The 15,586-nt window shown below is 43.9% G+C and overlaps 1 protein-coding gene across 6 annotated transcripts in view; it reads right to left on the reverse strand.

The window, feature by feature from the left end:
• DAB1 (DAB adaptor protein 1) overlaps nucleotides 1-15,586 on the reverse strand; it is a 436,638-nt gene that overhangs the window by 206,416 nt on the left and 214,636 nt on the right. The window lies entirely within an intron of this gene.

The raw sequence follows: 15,586 nt of genomic DNA on the forward strand, positions 1-15,586 counted from the left end.
CACCAGGTAAAAAATTACTGATGTACTTTAAAAGTATCTTAAGGGTTATGATGATCCTATTCATCCCTATGTTGCCTTCCAGCACCACTCAGGACATCTCAAAGACAGCAGGCACAAAACTTGACATCCTCTCCACTCTGTCCAGTGCTCCAAGGAGCAAGCCCCAATGCTGTTGTGTAAGGACCTGGTACAGGAAATCACTTGTAAGTTCATGGTGATAATTAATTTTATTGAGTTTTCTATTGTCTGGCCATGGTTCCTGCCTAACTTTTAGCAATTGTGAAATATTATAGTAAAGGCAGACTTTGTAAGAACCCGGCATAAATACTCCATGAATACTAAAGGGTCTCTCCACTAACTTTCTGGATAGAGTAGTCAGTGCTTAGTCTTAGAGTTCCTTTAAATACATGTTACTCACGAGAACATTCTGCTCAGGTTCTTTATTCAATTGCTATAGGATACTATTTCCTCTTCCTTAAATAGAACTTTAAACAAATTTTTAAAATATACATAAAACTCATTTACAAACATTTACATATCAGAAAAGCCTAATCAAAACCTCCCTGATTTCCATGTCAACTGTCATAGATGTTTTAGCAATCAGCAAGCTGATATAAAAAATAAAACCAAAACATATTTGTCTTCTTACATAAACTGTTACAGCAATATAACGTAAAAAGTTAGAGATCTAAATAACAGTTGAATAGTGGGAGCTGTAAAAGCTGGAATGATTGATTTCATAATGTTTTCAGGCATTATAAATAATCTTTAAGTGTCTCCATTGCTTTGATTTGCATAAGCAATTAACAGTTCATTAAGCACAGATTAAAACAAAGCCGAGGCAATACCGGGAACCTGGGTCAGTCAGTGCTGCTCCAACCCCAGCTCTCCAAAACAGCTACTGCAGATTGTTTGGGGTTTGGCTGGCGAGGGTTTGGTATTGGGGGGCTACAGGGGTGGCTTCTGTGAGAAGCTGCCAGAACTTTCCCCCACGTCCGATGGAGCCAATGCCAGCCCGGATCAACCCACCAGGGCTGATCAGCAGGGTCAGCATTGCACTGTGGAAAAACTGTGAAAATGATGTATAAACCAGGGCTGGAGGCCATGAAACAGTGTGAGACCTCCATAGGAAATTCACAGGAACTTCACAGGATCTCCAAAGGAACTTAGAATCATAGAACAGATCACAGGATCACTAAGGTTGGAAAAGACTCCCAGATCGAGTCCAGCCATTCATGGGACCTTCACAGGAAATTCACAGGATGTCCACAGGGAATTCCCCCCAACATCCAAAGGATTTTCCACCCCTGACACGGTTGGAAGGTCCCCTCGGTGAGCACCCACACGGCCTCACAAACACACACACAGTTTTGTGGCCTTTCCTGCCATTCATGTAAGAAATGAAAGGCTTTTGCTCATGGGCAGCCAGGTCCACGAGCTCTGAGCTGCAGCCCCAGGTAGCGGTTATGGGGCATGAAAAGGGAGGATTGGGAGCACAGGGAAAGGAATGAAGACAAGGGAAGATAATTGAAAGTACCAGTGCACTAGTTATGTTGCATATTTCCAATGTAATTAGTATTAATAAGCTGTCAGTCAGAAGATGTAGTTGTTAAAAGGCAGTTTCAGTGGGGGGAAATGATAATTGAACTCCTCTATGTATTTGTCTGTATTATTTATTCTGTTGGTTTTTTCAGTTCATTGCCACTGATGCGTGTTTAGCAGAAATGAAATTGAAGAAGTAAACTGAGTTTTTTGTTTATTAACTAGAAAAAAAATTATCCACTATTGCTCTGAGAAGTGCCAGCCATAGGAGGGAGGCTCAGGGAGGTCAGTGGGTCAGTTCTGCACTCAAACCACAATGTTTTTAGCCTATAACTTTAAATTAATTCTGTTCTGATATATACACTTGTTCCTGTGGTACCCAGCATGGCACTACTGCTCCTTTCTTCTCTACCAATGGGTAAAGAAACTCCAGATGCTCTGCAGGTTCCTGTCTCGTGGCTTAACACTGCAGTTCTTAAAGCTGCTCAAATCATGTGCACTGAATAAAATATTCAATAATTTCCCTTTTTTTTTCTTAACTTTTCAATTGTCTGCAAGCAGCTTACAGCATTCTCCAAAGCATCTGTAACGAGAAATTAGTCACTAAATATTTTATACAAATAGTTATTTAGGCTCTATCTTGATCACAAGCAGTTTGCTGTGGATTCAACTGGGACAGAAGGATTTGGATTGGATTTGTACTTCTGACTGTAAATTGGCCACATGGAGACAGCTTGCTTTCTCTGCTTTGCAAAGCAGCCCTCATGACAACAGTCAAGGTATTTCAGGCTCCAGCATCCCGATGGCCAAGTTAAAGTTATGTGAGCAGTGGTTGCTCTCAAATATCCCCAGTACGTCACCTACACTGTGGGCACCTCCTACATCTCAGAGCTATGTGCAAATACCACATCCCTATTTAACGGTGGGGGAAGGGAAAACAGAGTCAAACATGACTTTGGCTTCATGGAGGAGGTCTTGGCTTACGGAGAAACCCTGACTTTCATGTGCAGTGTCATGAAATCTTTCCTCTGTGCTTTGACAAAGCAGCCTCATGCATGTTGATATAGATGAGACGTAAGGAAGAAGTTTTCTGCAATGAGGGTGGTCAGGCACTGGCACAGGTTGCCCAGAGACGTGGAAGCCCCACCCCGGGAAACATTCAAGGTCTGGACGAGGCTCTGAGTGACCTGATCTAGTTGAAGATGTCCCTGCTCATTGCAGGGGGTTGGCCTTTAAAGGTCCCTCTGTGATTCCATGTGCCAGACTATGCATCACCAACTACATGGTCCCTCAGGTGCTCCTCCAGTACAGTCCTGTGCCTCCCATCGCTCCTCACATCCCAATGGAGCGCTGGACTTTCTCTTCTATGTGTCCTGTAAGTAAGAAATGCTGCCTTTTTTGGTCACTTAAGCCACCTGGTAAATTTAAGGAGGCTGTAACTCACAAACTCTTGGCAGCTCGGCACAAAGGCTGGAAAATGCTGAGAGCACTGACTACTGCAACCAATTTTAAATTCTGACTTTGTAAAATCCAGGATGAAGTAACTGAGGGTAACTGAAGTAACCTGGATTGTAATAGCTCCCATCAGCTCATGTTATCAAAATAAAACACTCCTGAACCAGTACCATTCCAGGCAAGGGATACAGGACATCTTCTGACTCAGACTACTGAAGGAAAAAATAGACCTTAGAGGTAGTTAGGAAGAAAAATGGGAACTGTGACACTACCAGAGCCCTGCTCCTGTGTCCAACATCCTGCCTTGTATGGGGTCACAAGGAAACCAAGGTAGGGCTGCAGAGAGCCCAGATGTCCAGACTGGACATATCAGGGCTCTTCAGTGGCTTAATGTGACTGATTTGGATTGTTACGGTTGGAGCTTTGTTTGGAAAATGTTGACTGTTTTCTAAATGTAATTAATTGTTATGATTTGTTGCAGTCATTGAGCACAAGGCCCCAGATAGTGCTCAGCAGAATGTGAGGATGCAGAGCAGCTCAATTCATCAGCACCTTCCTGGGAACTGCCTTAGACCCCATCAGGCAGGAAGTCACAAGATGGAAATGGGCTCCTGGAGCTATCTGGGACCTCCCTTTGGTGTCTCCTTCCTTTCTTCCGCCTCCTGCCAAGCTCCAAGGTTAAAATACATGATTTCAGTGTTTTTAAGGACAAGGAAAACCGAAGAGGAACAGATATTCTTTCAAGGCTTTTTACCTTTTCAGGACAGAATATTTTCAAGGAGCTTTGGATGGGGAGAGTTTGTGGTTGTTAAACAGTTTGTCCCATAATTACAAATAAGGATCCAGCTGAGGCACAACTCAGGGCTCATTTTCAGGATGTATGGCTGATCCTCAGCCATGGGGGGACCAATCGCCCACCCTGGCAGAGTAAGAGACTCCCCAGAGACACACCAACAACTGCTGGGGCTCTTCTTCTCAAGCCATTGCTGATACAGCAGCTGGCCCCACCACTGAAGGCAGGATTTCAAGCCATTTTCTAAGTTGCTTATTACCACAAGGACAAAAATTATTTTCTTCCACCCAGGTTTTCTTGTGTCAGCCATTCAACATGTTCCTATGGTTTTTTTCCTCCCTTTCTTATTACCTCTTCTGATAGTAAAGACGTTGCAGATGGGCATCAAACTGTGCAAAATGTAAATTATGATTGGGCAGAGTCAGAACATAAAAAATAAGTTATTTGGATGCATTTTTTTTTCCTAAGGACCACAGCACATATGGTATGCTAAAAAAATGTCTCGTGTTCATTAAGGCTAAATGAGACAGGTTAGAGAATCATGGGCACCAAATGGAAAACTTGGGGGAAAAAAATGCTGGCTGGCAACTCATTCTGCTGATAATATTTTTTGGATGTTTCCCTCCTGCCCTCTCTCCCTTATTTTTTTTTAAACTGCAAGGACATTTTCGCAAATATTTCACAAATATCTGATGGCTGTTGCTTAGGAATCTGTCCACCCCGCTGTGCCTCCCTCATTTGAAGGTCATAATCTTCAGTTTGTGAAATCATAATTATCTTGCTAGCCAGTAACTCTGATGTCACAAATGGAGGATTATGATGACTTCAATGAAAAAAGCAGCAGTGGGAGAAAATGAACTCCTCAGCCACCAAGAGCTTGTTCCCCCCCCTCCCACCAAAAAAAGATATAACAGAGAAAAATATCAGCAGAATAATCTCCAAATAGACTATTTTCTGCATGGTATCAGTGCTTCTTTCAGAATATGAGGGTAATTTCTGGCTTGTGCCAGTTTAATGCAGACTTCCACTTTATTTTAACATATAGCAGATCTTATATTTAATGTAATAGCAGAATCTTGCTACTTCTTGTGGAGCTCATACAGAGACCACACAGTTCTTCTATAAAAATGAAATGAGCCTCCCTGTAACCCTCAGCAAAATGAAACGGCCAAGGTTCACCCCAAGGTCACCTATGCCTGGGGCTTCACTACTGCCAGATAATTCACCACTGTAACAAAAACTATAACAAATAAACACTGTCTGTCAGATTAATAAAGTATTTAATGTCCAACTCTCCTTATTGCTTGTTATTAAGGATCCCTGCCGGCCTAATGCTAAAAATGCAATGACTCAGAGTGGGTGACTTCTCTCCCCAAAAATCACAGAATTTGGAATGGGTTGGGTTGGAGAGGACCTTAAAGACCATCTAGTTCCGACCCCTCCACCATGGGCAGGGAATCTTCCACTAGAAGGGGGGTGAACCATCCACTAAAAATGGAGGAGAAGAGAGACCATGGCAGAGCTTAGACCATCCTGATGCATTTCCCCTCTCTGTATCCCCTCCCTTTTGTACAGACTGAAAGACTCATATGCCCCAGACTTTATTTAGTTCTTGGAAATAGGACTGAGATGACGGCACTGACTTTCCTCCAGGACAGTCCCTCTGGGAACACGATTCAGCAACTGTGAGTGCCGTTATTTTGAATAAAGCTATCAATGTTTCTCCTGAAGAGTTTGGAATACAAGTAGATTTCTGTTGTCACTATAAATGCTGGCGGCGTGTCTCTTGGGCATCAAATAAAATACGTTTCAATGTTGCTGTCTGCTTGAATGAGACATTAAAAGAGCTATATTCCGAATTCCTGCCGTTTTATAAAAATATGAACTAATAGTTCAATGACACCATTCTCCTGTCTCTTCCCACTGTGGATCTTAGGCACTACATTGCAATACCTCCATGTGCAAAAGCAGCAGTGCACTGGGACCAACCCCAAATGCGGAAAATGCAATGGATTCTGACACAGGAATGAGAACAAAAGTATTTAATGCTGGAGGTGTGGGAAAAAACTAAAATTCCCAAATTGCAACCATGTTCCCTGCCACTTGGCACTGGTGCTAGGCTGTGTAACTCGGAGGGGAGTAAGTGGCAGCAATTGCATCCTCGCAGAAGAGATGTCTTCCAAAGGCGTATCACAGCAACAGCATCCTCAACTTCCTGGCTGTGGATTTCAGCAGCAGAGGGGAGAATACAGGAAAATAAAAGCACAACAGCTGTAGTGCCACAGGCCCCTGGCCTACAGAATATGTTAGGAGACCGATGCACACACCCACTATTCTCAATCATTAGAAGCAACATATGGTGGGTTGGTGTTCGTGCTGCCTTTCTCTGCCTGCCCTCTTTCTGCTCAAGGTATAAGTAAATTAAGAGAGAGTCAGGCTGCACACGTGAGCAGGGAATTGCAGAGGGAAGGACCATATGGGGTCAGAAGGACGTAAATTCTTTATTGGGGTTATTTAAAATCTTCACCACTTCTCCATCAATTCTAAAAGCTCCAAAGGCACTGAAAAATAATCCCATTTTGTCTTTGCGTGGCCAAAACCTTTCTGTGCTTTTTTCTGTTCTCACAGCAGCTGATATGCCCCATCATCCCATCATTGTTCACAAACTCCCAAAGCACAGAGCACGGGGGCATAAAACAACACAGCATGTGCAAACAAGGTGACAACAACTGAGGTGGCTCATCCAACTCCGAGAGCACCCTGCAACCTCTTCCCCTGTATTTACAACACAAGGTACACATCAGCTTGTGAAATAGGCCAAAATCCAAATTGTTGTCTTTGGGACAGCCAAAATGGTGTCAGACAAACACCCTGAGATGTGCAGGGTGGTCCATGAGTGCCCAGATGTGGGAGATGGGTCCTGAAAACACCTTTCACGTGGGCTGCCCTGGAGCAGCCACAGCTGCCACTGAGTACGGTGGGCAAGGATCAGTCTTGAAGCAGTAGGAGAAAACACAGGGATGGCATGGGATAGGGGTGCAGATAAAGGCACAGACTCACCGCACTGCAAGGACATCAGGTGAGATAGATATGTTCCTAGGATCTGGAAGACAGCAGGACCAGGATTTGACTGTGAATTGCACATATCATTGGGGCACTGGGAGCACTGCGGCTTGCATGGATACGCGCAGGAAAAAAGAGCAGAAGTCTTTAATTCACCTCTGTCAAAAGCAGGATTATGAGTTTCTCCTAACATTTAGACTGCTTTTGATGCTGCAAAAGGTGATATAAGAAATGTCATTGCTGCCAGAGGAGCGGGGGATGGTGACACCAGACATTGCTGCAGCCGTGACTCATCGCACGAGTGCGGGAGAAATGACACGCAAGTTGGTGTCACAACTGTGGAGTTAACCTTTGTCACCTCTGTATTCAGCTGACTGAGCTTCCCCTTTAATGAAGCAGTTTGATTTATGTATGAGTCATTTGCCTTCATAAGAAATTTATTAAATGATCATCTTTTTTTCCCTCCAGATTTGTCACTTGAAATGTGGTAATTGGTGTTTAAACCTGCAATGGCATGTCATCAGATGAGTTCAAACAACCTTACACGTTCCTTGCTCTCCCGTATTGTAAGGAAGCTCGGCTGTCAGTGGGACAGGAGGACTCCAAAGACACAGAAAAATCCTGGCATGGAGATGCTGCCTCAGGATGCTGATGGCCTGGGAATGGTACATTCTTTTCCCTCCCTCAGTGACACAAGACTTAATAAGAACCAGGAGCAGCATGACCTGCCTTGGTACCTGAAGTGGTATCTGGCTCTAAACCTCCATCTCAGTTCAGCAAAGTGCTTCAGAAAACAAGAAATCCAATGAATTCAATGAGGACTAATTCCATGGTTAACGTTAGACATGTTTGAGTGTGTTGCTGAACTGCATCCTAATCTCCCACTCTCTTGGCATCTCAAAACATGAAAACAATACAACCATGCCAAGAGTCTGCTATAAAAATAATTGCTTTTAGTTTAAAAAATCAAGTTATAAAATATCTCTAGAGCTACTATCAGTCTTAATTTCTCTGCAAGCATCATTTTACATTAGATCTTTGTTTTTCATTCAAAATTTGAATCAAAAAAAGTACTTCTGTTTTAATTAGTTTTATAAATTTGCTGAGCTAAATGAATACAGTAGTAAAATCAAAACTACAGAAAATATGCGTAATCTCAGCAAACTGTATTACTTGTGGAACAAATTGTAAATCTAGTGCTTAATTAAAATTATTTGAAATGCCAAGATGTGAAAACTGTGAATTATGCTGCCACACAAAATCTACAGCTCATTTTAATAAACTATAATAGCCTGAGCTACAAAATTTTGGCATTTGAAAGGTTTCCATCTATACATGTAAATTTTGTCCCACGTTATACATATACTTTTAAGACCTCATTTGCATCCTGATTGGATCAATGATTGCATAAAATAGCCCTTGGGCTTCTGTTTGGAGCAGCAATGACTGAGGGAGTGATGCAGTTGGAAGATAACGAAATTTGGAAACCCAGCTACCAAGGTGTGGATGCATTAGCCCATGGAACCTGGGAGTCCTTAAGGCTTCCTCTGTTTACTGAGAGAACAGCAACTTCCAGCACTGTGGTGCAGCCAGAATTACCTGAAAAGGGTGGCTTTCCCAAAGACCTTGGAAGCACACTCCTGCCTCACCCTGTGGGTGCTCAAGCCAGCACTCTGCTGTGTTTCTGCAAGGACTACAGCCCAGATGCCAGCCTTTCCTCCCTGGAATGTCACAGACTGCCAAGCAGATGAAACCCTCTGCCCCAGAAGCTGTTTGCAGACGAAGCCAAATGTGTCACACTGCAGATGGCTTCTGATGCCCCAAACCACACCTAAACCTCTGGGGAAGGTTTCTGCAGACAACCTGCTCCAGAGAATTCAGCTGGTGTGTGGACACAGACAAGAGTTTAGATGAAAAGAGGAAGAGTTTTCAATTCATTCTGTGACACCAACTGGAGACTTTTGTTCTAGATGATAATCTCAGTTTTCTCAAAACTCATTACAGTCAAAGTATAATTTAAACTATACTTCTTTTTCCTTGTGATGGCTTGGTATCAAAGCACTGTGAGTGGCAGATTAGCAATATTTGATTTCAGCTTTCAGGGCTTTAATAATCATGGGAAATTGCTCTTATGAGCAGCGTTTCCTTGCCCACTGGCTGCTTTGCGGATTGCTAGGACAAAACCTACCTATAAATGCAGAAATTGTATTTCTGTACAGCTCTGCCAGCTGGCCACACCATTATGCACATAATTCCTTCTACTTGGGTATCTCAGTAGGAAAAAACCCAAATCCTAAATTGAATACATCTTAGGAATAGCAATTTAATTAAGAGGATGACAATAGGATGAAAAAGGCAGGAGGGTGTTTATTAGAATAGATTTCTGCCTGCATTGCGTTGATACACCTGTGCCCATGTATTGGTACGTTCTAGTGGAAAAAACCTATGTAATCTGTACTATGTCACAGTGAACATCAGCATCACACATACCTGTTTGGAACTGAGCAAAGGAGACAAAAATCTCACCCTGTGCTGCAGGAAAGGGAACAGATGGTGCAAACATTCACACACACACAAATTCACACTTTTTGATGACACAAGGTTACTAGCAAGATCCTTCCATGCTTATGCTTGAAAGGATTATGGACAGAGTTAGTCATTCTGGATTCACCACTAAAATCGACTGTAAAAGGGCTGCAGCAGGTGAGGAGCTGTGTGGTGGAATAGGGGATGGCCAGAGACCTGCAGCCACGGATTGGGCTCACAGTGAGCCACACGCACACCTCCCTCCACAAGCTCTGAGACATCAGCTCAGCTCTGAGTTTGTGGAGTCTGAATACGTCCCTGGAGATATTCCAGAACCGTCTGGATGCAATCCTGTGCCATGTGCTTTGGGACGACCCTGCTTAAGTAGAGAGGTTGGACCAGATGACCCACTGTGGACCCTTCCCACCTGACCCATTCTATGATTCTTCTCTTCAGCTGACCACTGAGCACTTCCATGCACAGCTCCAGAGTGCCTACAAATCCCATGGAGCTGCCTGTTGGTACCCAACATGACCCAACACACGCAAACAGCAACTCAGTACCCACAGAGTCCTGCGTGTTTTATTTAAGAACACATATGCAGATGATTCTCTAGAAAGCACACCCTATAAATAAAACATGTTTAATAACCTAAGAAAGCCAAACAAAATAAATAAACCATGCTACTGAATGGCAACTTCCTCTGCAAAAGAATCTGTAAAACACTTTCCAGGGTTTGCAAAGTGCCTGCCTGCAAAATATTTTGCATGATACAGTGCTATTCCTTAAACAGCTGTGATGGTCCACATGGTGCATTGCCTTACAAACTCCCTGCTGTACAGCTCTCCTGCTCTCAAACCAAACCAACTCAAACATCAGCGGGAGTCAGCACTCCATTTTATAACTGCAAGGTATGATTTATTAGGAAAAAATAACTCCTATTTTATTTTCCTACTACTGGGAGTCAGTGTGGTCCTTCTGAGGTGAGGAACGCTGGGCCAACCTGTACCAGCTCACTGCCCAGACTGGCAGAGTCCCCACAGACCATTAAGGGAAGCAGTGAAGCCTGATGTGCTGAGTGATGTTCCCACAGCTTTACATCTCACTTCTAGACACTTCTTTCACCTGCAGAATGGAGTGATATGAATCACACTGAGGTCTGAGCTTATCCTGGCTTATTTCCATCTTTGGATGGAAGCCTGAAGCCACCCCGACCTGTGCTGATGCTGGAAGGGATCAGGCAGCAGTCCTGCTCCTGTTCCTGCTGTGAGGACAAAGCAGGAGATGAGGTGCAGGGGGGAAATGTCTGGTCCCAGTCAGACAGTAGGGAGATGTCCCCTTGGGACACAGCACAGGTTCAGTCTGCTGCAAACCTCACTTAAACTGCTCTAATAAATCTCTGTTGCTGTCTCTGCAAAGGGGCTTGTCCACTTCAGCTCCCTGTGGGTGGGAGGCTTATTTCCATGGGATGGGCTGGCAGGATTGAAGCCAGGCTTCTAAGAGGTGGCTTCCAGAGTCAGTTTGTTCTTCTCTGCCCTTTTTTATTCTCTCTATAAAGCTGAGCATGCAGGAGGAGAACCAAATCCAATTCAGCATCAACTAATTTTTCTCAGGACAGAAGCTTCCTTTCATTAAAAAAAAAAAATCGTCAGTAATTCCATACATGTCGCAATCTGGTGAATTACTAGAATGTATTCGAGACAGAAAGCTCCTGCTTTGGAGAGAGCCCTAATTGTTGGCTTCCTTGCTATGCACTACACACAGCTTGCCTTGTTTCACAGCCAGAAGTGCTGCTGTATCTTTTTGTCTTCCTCTCCCCAGCAACTCGGCAATTCTTCGGAGACGTACCGTAAGTGCCAACAGGTGGGATGGGGCGTTGGGAGGGAGAGGCTACAAAGGACCATCTGCATGGGCACAGAATGCACAATGCACGGCCAGCAACGCTAGAACATCTGTCTGCCTCCAGCCTCTTCACCTATTGCAAAGGTTACACACCAGCGCCGTGCCAGCTGCGTCAGGTACTCGTTTGAAAGAAAAACACCCCAGCAGTAGCCTGTGGGGACATATTTTTGGTGTCTTTATGCATTGTAAAAATACAAAATTCTGCCTAATTCAAAGCTAAAGTGTCCTCCCACTTTTCCAGCGCAGGAGATGTTACTGTGGTTGATCAAGTGTGTGTTTACTTGATGAGACTCTCCCATGTGGGTGCAGGACCCCTCTCCACATGAAACCAGTGCACACCATGTGCTCTGCCTGCATAAATCTTGGGATTATACAGGCAGTCAAATAATTTCCAGCCAGATTTCCCAACAATAATATTGAAGCAGGGAGCTTAATACTATTAACACACTATCAATCACACACAAACCCACAGAGTAACCCAGAGACAACAATTTCCCCCATACTCATCGTGTATTTTACTACAAATAAACAAAAGCATTCCCACCCTGCATTTTCCCTTTCCAAGACTGCCGCCAGCTCTGATATTTTTTATATTCCTCTGGCAAAAATTTCCCTATCTTTAACAGCAACCGAAGCAGCAGCTACAGAGGACTCCTGCAATCCTCAATCCTTCACCACAAAGACTAAGCCAAACCCCAAAATTCTCAAACAATTCCTTTGGCTAAATCCCAGAGTTTCATCTCTTCTGGCTTTTCAAAACTGCACCCTTTGCTTCTAGCAAAGTGTGTTCCCCACTGAGAAGCAGACAAGGAAGAAGGAGGAAGATGTTACGTGTCTCAGGTGGTTTGAGTTCAGCAGGATGTCGCATGGGAGGCTGAGCACAGAGGTGTTTCTCAGTTGGCATTTGAAAAGGAGAAAGATGGAAACCTGTCTCTTTACCTATTCAATCTAACATAGCCCGGGAAGTCCTGTCCTTTTTTTTTGTTTGTTTGAACATCGTGTTTTTTAAACATGTTTTTTTAATACTTTATTGTTTTTTTGGGAAATACTTGGAGGAGGTACCACCTAAGGAAATGGAAGTTTCACAGAGTCTGCCCTGAAATGTGGCTCCTCTCTACATGACATTTTGAATTCCCAAGAGCCGGGATTCCTGTCATTTTTATGAAGCTATTTGATGCCTGTTTGTAACTCTCTGCCTTCCCAGGTTTCCTCCCTATCCCTCATACCCAACAAGCTGCTCCCTGACTGACACCGCCGCGCTGGCACCACTGCGTTCACACCCTGCCAGGCACTGCTTTCCAGGGTTTGTTTTTTACACCAGCCACTGGTAAATGAGGCTGGTGTGACAGACCACAGGCTGGATAATGAGTTCATTCTCCAGACCCACCGAGAGCAAGGTACTTTCCTGGCCCATCTGTTCTCTACACTCCTCACGGCATGGCTCCGGGAATGCTGCTCCTAAAGAGAGCAGCAAACACCCGGCGGACTGCTGATGTGCAATAGACCCCGGGTTGATGGCCTCTGTAACACACAGTGCAAAGCTTTCTCAGTCGAAAAATGGGAAGAGACAGAGCACTGGGATTACATCAGAGCCATTGCTGGAAAGTCTTAAACTGGAGAAAAAATCCGGGGGGGGAAGAAAGTCTCCAGAAGGCTGAAACAAATCTAGCACACACATCGCACAGGCACAGTGATCTTCCTCGGCCACCTGTATTTCCTCCACATTTTCTAGGAGAAATAAAAGCTCCAGGCTAGTCACAGGTCTGTAAACAGAAGTGGTGAAAAGTCAAAGCAAAGATCTAGAGAGACTAGAACAAGAAATGAGACTTAAAATACCAAGCCAGGAAGTTTACCTAGTCTTGACTGAAAGTGGCACACCTGACCTCACAAAGGAAAAAGGAAAAAAAAAAAACAGTTAAAAAGCCTAGGTAACATCTGCAAATATTTTAGAGGAAAGGAAAACTGGTACCTTCTTCAACTGGGAGAAGGGATGAATAAAAATTGATGGGGGGTTGGTATACTTGAGTGGCGAGTAGTTTAACAAAGATAACTTGGGCTTCGTAAGGTACCATCTCCTCAGTCCAAAAGTGTGGCAACAGATGACTGACAGCATCACATTTCAAACTGCCTTTAAAAGAAGTTCTGCGTGTTTTTAAACACATTGCCCTGCAGAACTTGCTGCTGCTTGGTATGAACAAGGGGCAGATGTGAGTGATTCATTAATGCCTTCAGGCTGATGAAGGTCAGGAGAACATCCTCACTCACATCCAACAGGACATTGTAACAATGAACTCTCACAGCTAGGGTTGGGATACGAGCCAGCTATTAGCAGATAAGAGTTTGCTCCAGGTAAATCCTTCCACAGCTGCCTATTATGCTCTATCACATTATTTCTCCTGACAGACACAGCACTGTCCATATAGATCACAGGTGCAATCCAGTATGGAAATCCTATCTGGTTGTGCAATACATTACTGTCCTTGCTCTGACTGTAGTAATGTGTGAATTAAACTGTAATATCTCATGACTGGAACCTTTCTTTAATTCATACTGAAAATCACTCACACAATCTATGCACTGAACAAAGCAGTAAATTCACCTCAACATCTTTATGCTTTCCCATAGTCTTTAAATCATTCATATTCAGACTTTCTGTGTGTTCTCGATTGGATGGAAATGTTTCTAGTCCATAACTTTTCCATTAATGTTTTTGTGGAATTAACTCTTTAAAGAGAAAGCTCTGTTCTTTGATAATGAGGAGAAAGAGCAAAGCCCACGCTTCACTGCTGCAGGATGAGCCCGGAGAAGCCCTTGGGCTCTGAGCCATCCTGGAGCAAGGTCCTGAAATCAGGCCCTGAATACAGCCCTAGTGAAGAGCACACATTGCAAATGGGTGGCTGGTGGGGTGGCATCTCCCTCCCTCCACCAGTGCTGAAGGTGTCCTCCCCCTGTATAGGCAAAGAAGTTCAGCAAACTCCCCTTTCTCTCACACGATGTGCTGCTGTGAATGAAACCCTCCAAATGTGTTTGCCTGTAACACAAAATGCAATTATTCTGCAAGACATGATAAAAATCTGAAAAGAAGTTTGAGAACACGCTCCACTGCATCATCTGCAGAAGCTAAGGGGGATGAACAACAGAGCTGCATGGTAGGAAACCAAACACTTCACTGCAGTGCACCTAATTTGTGAGACATCTCCCAAAATCAGCCTCATTGAGACACAGCATGCCAAGGGCTCACAGGTAAAAACCACCACTGAGTACAAGAAAATACATTAAAACCACATTAAGGGATTTGACAGAGTCCTCTAAAATTCAGAGAAAGACCTTCCTCTGCAAGGACCCTGTACACCAAGACACTGCAGCCTTTAGGGTATCAATGACACTCACTGTCCCTCTCTTTTGACAACTGCCCTTTTCTCAATGAACTCTTTTTCTTCCATGGGTTTAACCCAGGGCTGGAAGGTCTCCATAATCACTGCTACGAAGGCTACTGCTGCTAGTCTGTGTATTGTTTCCTTAGGTACTCCAAATTTCTGGCTTGAGGCCAGTCTCTCAAACACAAGGAGTTCTCCTCAATGCCATGTGTTAGCACAGGTCTCTCCCTACTTCTGAACCTGCTCTGAGAAGGCTTGTCCTCCTGCAGTGCTCTGCAGCTGCTCCCAGCTTCTGCCTCCAGCCTCTGACCTTTCCAAGGCTACCTGTGAAATCCCACATTCAGTAAGAGACTTTTTAAAGCAAACAGTTTACATATGATTAATTCTGCCTGTAGACCTCAAAAAAACCCTTCCTGATTAATAAAGGTCACTGAATCTCAAAAGTTTATGGCAAACAATTCAAAGATATTACAGCCCTCCTATAAAAAATGAAGTAGAAAAAGTACCTGTTTTTTTCTGGAGAAAATAGACTGTGGCTGAAGACAAGGCAAGAAGCTGGGTAGATACAAACTGGAAAACTGATAGAAGAGCAGTTGTGGGTTAACACCAACAGCTGGAGAGGCAGGACTTCTTGTCACAGCAATCCCCAGATACAGAGAAAAAAAAATATATCCTAACAGTGAGCACTGCTGGAGCTCCTGTTGGAGTCATTTGGCAGTAGGATATTCTCTGAGTGCTTCAAAGTTGCATTTTCCCTTCAAGGATGTCAAAACATGTTGCAGAGGTATGACATGGCTTTATCTTAATTTACAATGAGGGGAACTGAGAGAAGGTGATGGGAAGTCGTTTTGTCCAGATGAGAGAGAGGGTCATCAGCAAAGACAGAACTCTGGTCCTTAACCCTCCAGCATTGCTGCCACCCTCAGGG

This window comes from Pipra filicauda, unplaced genomic scaffold (assembly GCF_003945595.2).
Source record: "Pipra filicauda isolate LSUMZ 115617 unplaced genomic scaffold, ASM394559v2 scaffold19_size4547281_pilon, whole genome shotgun sequence".
In the NCBI taxonomy this organism is placed as follows: Eukaryota; Metazoa; Chordata; class Aves; order Passeriformes; family Pipridae; genus Pipra; species Pipra filicauda.